Genomic DNA, 7301 nt, shown 5'->3' with positions numbered 1-7301 from the left:
TTTAAATTTATGTGCTTTGTGACTATTTGTACTATTAAGATAAATTTTAAAAAGTAATGCTTTAATTGAAAATGTGCCTTATTATTGTATGGATTTTTAATTCCTTTGCATAGATGACTGAGAAAATAGTGTTGGAAAAATATGTAAGTCTCTGTTGTTTGAGAGAATGCCCATTCATAAATAACCATACTTCCTTATTAACCAAGATTTATGAAGTTAAAAAAAAATCTCTCATTTTTCAGATCACAAAGAACTTGAATCATCATCACAAAAGATGGACAATATGTGTAAAACCACGAAACCACTTAGTCTGAAATCTGATGTGACAACAAATGATATACAGAGGCCTATGCCAAGCACCAAGATCAGATGTTTCTGTTTGCCTATAGATAGGTTCCATCTTGCAAGCTCTCCTAATGAGAAAAACAGCAGAAACATGGGAAATGTCAATTCAGACAAGGTTTGCCAGAATCTTACCTTTGAAGGACTTAATAGAAAAGATACCTCTACTACTGTTGGCTCCCAAATTAATGGTTTTGATCAGCATATTTCAGAAAAAACTCAGGAACAACAATGTGAACTAAAGAACTTAACTGACATGAGTGCAGTGATTGTGCCAAGTGTACTCCAGGAAAAAGTGACAATGAGCATCAATGATAGTGGTGACCATTCCAATGGTGCCACACAGCCCGACACGCCAGCCAGTTCAGCAAGAGAGGCACCAGTGAGACTGTCCTCTCATTCTCACCGTCTTGCTCCTGCAAGAGCACCCAGAATACTGCAGCCCCATCTCGGGACAACATTTTACAAACCACCTATCCTGACCAGCAAAGTCAGGGGGACTGAGGAGAGACCAGCTTCACCTTCAGCAGCAGTGCTTCCTAGCACAGCTCTTACTCCCCTGAGTCATGTGGAGACATCTGTTCCAGAGGCAGACAGCACATCAGCTTATGCTTTGAAACCAGCTGCTGAGCCTAAAGAGAACTGTGAGGAGGTTGGCCTGCCTGACATGAATCCAATGTGCCAGGGACTTGGGCTAAAACAAATGGAAGAGGTACAAGACCTTGAATTTGAAATGTCACAGTTTGTGTAGGTTGTCAAAATTCAGTTTTTCTTTTTCTTGTTTTGTTTTTATGTATTGCGTTTATTTTATGAAAGATTGTTGTAACAGAACCACTTGTATAGGATTGCCAAAGTGTATATTTTGCCTTTTGGCCTTGTATTGTGTTTGCTAGTTATATGGAATGATAGTGTTTTAGTCATATAGAATGATAGTGCCTCACTGGTATTGTCTTTAAATTATGTGTTTTTGAAGTTATGCATAAAATAAGTATTATAATTTTAAATTTAAAATATTTTTCTCTATAAAATGATTCATGTAAATGCATCTTTAATGTATAATATTGTTCTCAACAAATAGGGGCAGTAGGGAAAAATGAGCTTTATTTTGGAGCAAACCTGGTGCAACTCATAAAATGCTTCTGAATGCAAGTGCCTGAAAAATCTTGATTGGGTATGAATATATTTTTCCCCACATAATGTTCTAGTGCATCTTTGACCACTTGTGTTGTTATAGCATGTGTGGAAGCATTGGCAATTCACTTAACTTTTTAATATTTACATAGTGGCCTAAAAGCTTGCGAATCTGTGTTTACTAGAATTCTACTTGTCAATTTTTACATATGGTAATTAATACAATTGTAGAAAGAAAAGGCACTTCAATACTCAAAAGTTTGAGACATTGGCAGAGACAACACAGACGAGCAGAGTTGAGGCATCTTGAATGTAAGAGACCTGTAACCTCACTTCTCTCACCTGCGGCCTGTTGCTGGATTGCCTGTGACTTCTGGCTGTCTGCTGACGAGAGCAAGTGGCCAACAGCTAGGGCAAGATGAAGCTCTCTCTGGTGGCTGGGGTTCTGCTGCTGCTCTGCACAGCACGGCTGAGGAGGATGACAAGAACAGGACATGGGTACTATGGTCGGCATCGACCTGGGGACCACTTACTCCTGCTTCAGGGTGTTCAAGAACGGCCACTGGAGATCATCTCCAATGATCAGGGCAAGTGCATCAGGTTGTATTATGTGACCTTCACCCCTGAAGAAGAACATCTGATCCTCGATACAGTCAAGAATCAGCTCACCTCGAATCCTGAGAACACGGTCTTCGACACCCAACGGCTCATTGGCAGCACCGGGATTGACCCTTCTGTGTAGCAAGACATCAAGTTCTTGCCTTTCAAAGTGTTTGAAGAGAAACATAAACATAAACCATACATTCAGGTTGATAATGGAGGTGGGCAAACTAAGACATTTGCTCCAGAAGAAATCTCTGCTATGATTCTCACTAAAATGAAAGAGACTGATGAGGCTTATTTGGGAAAGAAGGTTACCTATGAGGTTGTTACTCTATCAGCCTTTTTTAATGATGCCACTGGCAAGCAACCAAAGATGCTGGAACTATTGCTGGCATGAATATTATGAGGATCATCAATGAGCCTATAGCAGCTGCTATTGCTTATGGTCTGGATAAGAGGGAGAGAGAGAAGAACATTTTGGTGTTTGATCTGGGTGGTGGAACCTTCTATGTGTCTCTTCTCCCCATTGACAATTTGATGTCTTCAAAGTCATGGCCACCAAAAGAGAAACTCATCCGGGTGGAGAAGACTTTGACCAGCGTGTTATGGAACATTTCATCAGGCTGTACAAAAAGAAGACTGGCAACGATGTTAGGAAAGAAAACAGAGCTTTGCAGAAACTCCAGCATGAAGTAGAAAAGGCCTACTGGGCCCTGTCTGCTCAACATTAAGCAAGAATTAAAATAAAGTCCTTCTATGAAGGAGAAGACTTTTCTGAAACCCTGACTCAGGAAAAATTTGAAGAGAAAACATGGACCTGTTCTGGTCTACCATTAAGCCTGTTCAGAAAGTACTGGAGGATTCTGACTTGAAGAAGTCTGATATTGATGAGATTGTTCTTGTTGGTGGCTCTACTCAAACTGCAAAGATTCAACAACTTATTAAAGAGTTCTACAATGGCAAAGATCCATCCTGTGGCATAAACCCAGATGAGGCTGTAGCATATGGTGACACTGTCCAGGCTGGTGTACTCTCTGATGATCAAGATACAGGTGACCTAGTACTGCTTGATGTATGTCCCCTGACACTTGGTTTTGAAACTGTGGGAGGTGTCATGTCCAAACGGATACCAAGGAACACTGTGGTACCCACCAAGAAGTCTCAGATCTTTTCCACAGCTTCTGATAATCAACCTACTGTTGCAATCAAGGTCTATGAAGGTAAAGGACCCCTGAAAAGAGACAACCACCTTCTGGGTACATTTGATCTCACTGGAATTCCTCCTGTGGGGTCCCCCAGATTGAAGTCACTTTTGAGATAGATGTGAATGTTATTTCTGGGGGCGACAGCTGAAGACAAAGGTAAAGAGGACAAAAATAAGATTACAATTACCAATGACCAAAACTGCCTGACACATGAAGAAATTGAAAAGATGGTTAATGATGTTGAGAAGTTTGCTGAGGAAGACAAAAGATGCAAGGAGTGCCTTGATACTAGGAATGACTTGGAAAGCTACGCCTACTCTCTAAAGTATCAGATTGGAGATAAAGAAAAGTTGGGAGGCAAACTTTCCTCTGAAAATAAGGACACCATGGAAAAAGCTGTAGAGGAAAAGATTGAATGGCTGGAAAGCCACCAAGAAGCTGACATTGAAGACTTCAAAACTAAAAAGAAGAAACTAGAAAAAATTGTTCAGCCAATTATCAGCAAATTCTATGGAAGTGTAGGCCCTCCCCCAACTGGTGAAGAGGCTACAGCAGAAAGAGACGAGTTGAAGACACTGATCTGCTAGTGCTGTAATATTGTAAATACTGGACTCAGAACTTTCCTTAGGAGAAAACTAAGAGAACTTAAGTCTCGAATGTAATTGGAATCTTCACCTCAGAGTGCACTTGAAAATGCTATAGCCCAAGTGGCTGTTTACTGCTTTCCATTAGCAGTTGCTCACATGTTTTGGGGAAGAGAGAGAGGAGGAATTGGCTATCTTAAAAAACTGGATATAAAAATGTGGGTCAGGATGTGTGTTCACCTCAGAAATGTTCTATTTAATGATTGGGTCATGTACATCTGGTGTAGGAACTTTTTTCTACCATAAGTGACACCAATAAATGTTTGTTATTTAAAAAAAAAATACTAAAAGTTTGGAACTGTCATAAAATAAAGATTTGTACAGATAAAGCTAAGGGATAAATCACTATCAGAAGCATTAAAACCATCTAAAGCCAAATAACTAAACTATATAATTTCAATTATAATGTATTTATATATTATATATTATGTATTATTTATTATATACTACATATAATAGATTTATATATATCTATATGATATAAGTTGTTTATATATAATTATAATATAATCCATGTTTTATATATCATATTAATATTAATTATACTAATATAATAATTGTATTATTATCTTATTAATAATAGAAATTATATTATTATATAATTACATTACAATGATATGCAATATAATATAAATTAATATAAATCTAAATATATTATATGATATATAATAAATATGTTTTATATAATAAAATAATATTTATATATTTAATTTATATATTATTTTATTATATGTGTATATAATATATATGTATTTCATATATATAATTTATATTAAATACATATGAATCATAAACATTTTGATATGTAATATATAATTTATATAATATATACTTATATATTTATATATAAAATATATATATTTTATATATAAATATATAAGTACGTTATGTAAATATATTATATAAATTATGTATAAGATATTATGAATATATAATATATTTATATATTAATATACATAAAATTTATATATATATTTTTATTATATGTATATATGATAAAATAAATGTATTATATATAATATAATATAAATATAAATATATTGTATTTAATTTATATTATATAGGTATTATATAATATGCAATATATTTATATAATATTATAATTTAAATTATATAGTTAAATTATGTCTTATTTGACTTTAGATGATTTTAATACACTTGATAGTTTTTAACCCCTTAACTTTTTCTGTGTAAATTTTTATTTTATGACATTTTTAACCTTTTTTGTATTTTTTATAATGGTCTTAAAACATGCGTGCTTCAGATATTTATAATTTCAATGCATTTTCTCTTGACATTATGAGGGTTTGGTTAAAACCATTCCTTTGGATGTATGCCTGTAATCCCAGTAACTTGGGAGGCTGAGACAGGTGGGATCTCAAGTAGAAAGTCAGCCTTAGTAATGGCTAAACTCTTAGCAACGCTGTCTTTAAATAAAATTCATAATAAGACTGGGGATGCGGCTCAATGGTTGAGCGTCCCTTAGTTCAATTTCTAGTACCCCCAAAAAATATCCTTTTGTATCAAATGTTTTGACTTATAAATCACTTTACATACTTTTTCTACCTGGAATATCAACCAGTGAAAACGTATATGTCATTAGAATTGAGCAATAATTTATTTAAGTTCATTTTGAGAGTATAGTAAGTCACATTGTTTGCAATTTCAGAGATGTAGATGACTGAATGTGTTTCACTTATAAAATACCCAGTTTTTATAAACTAGTCCATTCCTGTTATTTTCTGGGTCTCATCATCTTGCCTAAAATATGATGTAAAAGGGACAAAAATAAAAGAGCATTCTTGGTATGTGTGAACTATATTGTGAGTCAATGTTGTTGTATGATCATATATACTTGACAAAAATTATATGTACAGATTTATACACACATTATTATATGTAAATTATTTCAAGTACAATAAGTTATTGTGGCTTCTCTGAAATTTTTGCCTCTTGGAGTATGATACTTTAAGATTATTAACTATTGACTCAGTGGTCAACACATGGGCTCATCACTTGACTATAATATGAAATGTGTTTTAGGGCATGTAATCTTATAGTTCTCCATAACATTAAGGACTAAGGAGAAATGAACAAATGGCCTTTTTAATGCTAAAGCCATTTGTTAGTCTTCTTTTTACACAGTACAAGAATCATATTGGTTTGAAAACTTAAAAATAAAATCAGAGCTAACATTTATTGAGCTTTGTGTATTTAGACTTTACCCAGTTGAAATTTCACAGCAACCTCTAATGGGTAAGTAAGCATTTTATAATTCCTGTGTTACAGATGAGGAAACTGAGGCTTAGCTAAGTGACATGCTTTTAGTTTTCAGAGATACAGCAAGCAGAATTGAATCTCAAATACAGGGTTATGAAATTTTACTTAGTGCTTCTTTTTTTGGGTACCAGAGAGCCACATCCACAACCCTATTTTGTTTTTTATTTAGAGTAGGGTCTCACTGAATTTCTTAGCACCTTGCTTTTGCTTTTGCTGAGGCTGGCTTTGAACTTGCAATTCTCCTGCCTCAGCCTCCCAGTGGGATTACAGGCATGAGCCACTGTGCCTGGCTGCTTAGTACTCTTAAGGAATGTGATTACTAAATAATAGCAGGAAACACTGAACAATAGAAAATGCATCTTTTGATGTTTTTATTGTAAAATACACTTACAATTTGCCATTTAGACCATTTTGAAGTGTACAGTTAAGTAACACTAAGTATATTCACATTGTCCAAGGTGGCGTGTATTGCTGCGTCATCAGTTGACAGAAAGCAGAAGGGGGGAAAGGGATGTGAATGATGTGTGAAGCCTCTTATATAAGGGCATTCATTCTGTTAAAAAATATAGAGCTCCATGACCTAATCACACGTTTTGACTTATAAATCACATTACATACTTTTTCTACCTGTACTATCAACCAGTGAAGACGTATATGTCATTAGAATTGAGACATAATTTTTTTAAGTTGATTTTGAGAGCATAGTAAGTCTCATTTTCCCTTTTGCTGCTGTCACAATAGTGATTGTCACAACATATACATTTGGGAAGAACATATTCAGACCATAGCAACCATGTTTAATACACTGTAAAGACAAATCCTTCTGGGGAAAGAATGTTGGTTTAAATCATGTGGAAAGTCCTTTCTAACTCTGAACCTAAGACTGTAGGGTAAATAGACCTTGATTCTAGTGGGCTGTTTCCAAATATGTGTCCATACATGGCAGTGCCCTGTGCTGATGCAGTTTGCATCCTGAGGTTTCAGCTACCAGCCAGGGATCACTGCACTGTGGCCCTGGTTCCCATCTCCATCTTGCTACTAACATGAACTGATGTCACTATTGGATTGTAGGATTTAAGGACTGTTGTGTAGTTTA

At 35.1% G+C, this 7301-nt stretch overlaps 1 pseudogene; it reads left to right on the top strand.

Moving 5' to 3' along the window:
• Positions 1-1891: 1891 nt before the first annotated feature.
• On the top strand, positions 1892-3868 carry LOC143404374 (endoplasmic reticulum chaperone BiP pseudogene; annotated as a pseudogene).
• Positions 3869-7301: the final 3433 nt, after the last annotated feature.

Source organism: Callospermophilus lateralis, chromosome 7 (assembly GCF_048772815.1).
Source record: "Callospermophilus lateralis isolate mCalLat2 chromosome 7, mCalLat2.hap1, whole genome shotgun sequence".
NCBI lineage: Eukaryota > Metazoa > Chordata > Mammalia > Rodentia > Sciuridae > Callospermophilus > Callospermophilus lateralis.
The sequence above is the reverse complement of the archived record's forward strand: the minus strand, read 5'-3'. Positions and strand labels throughout refer to the sequence as shown.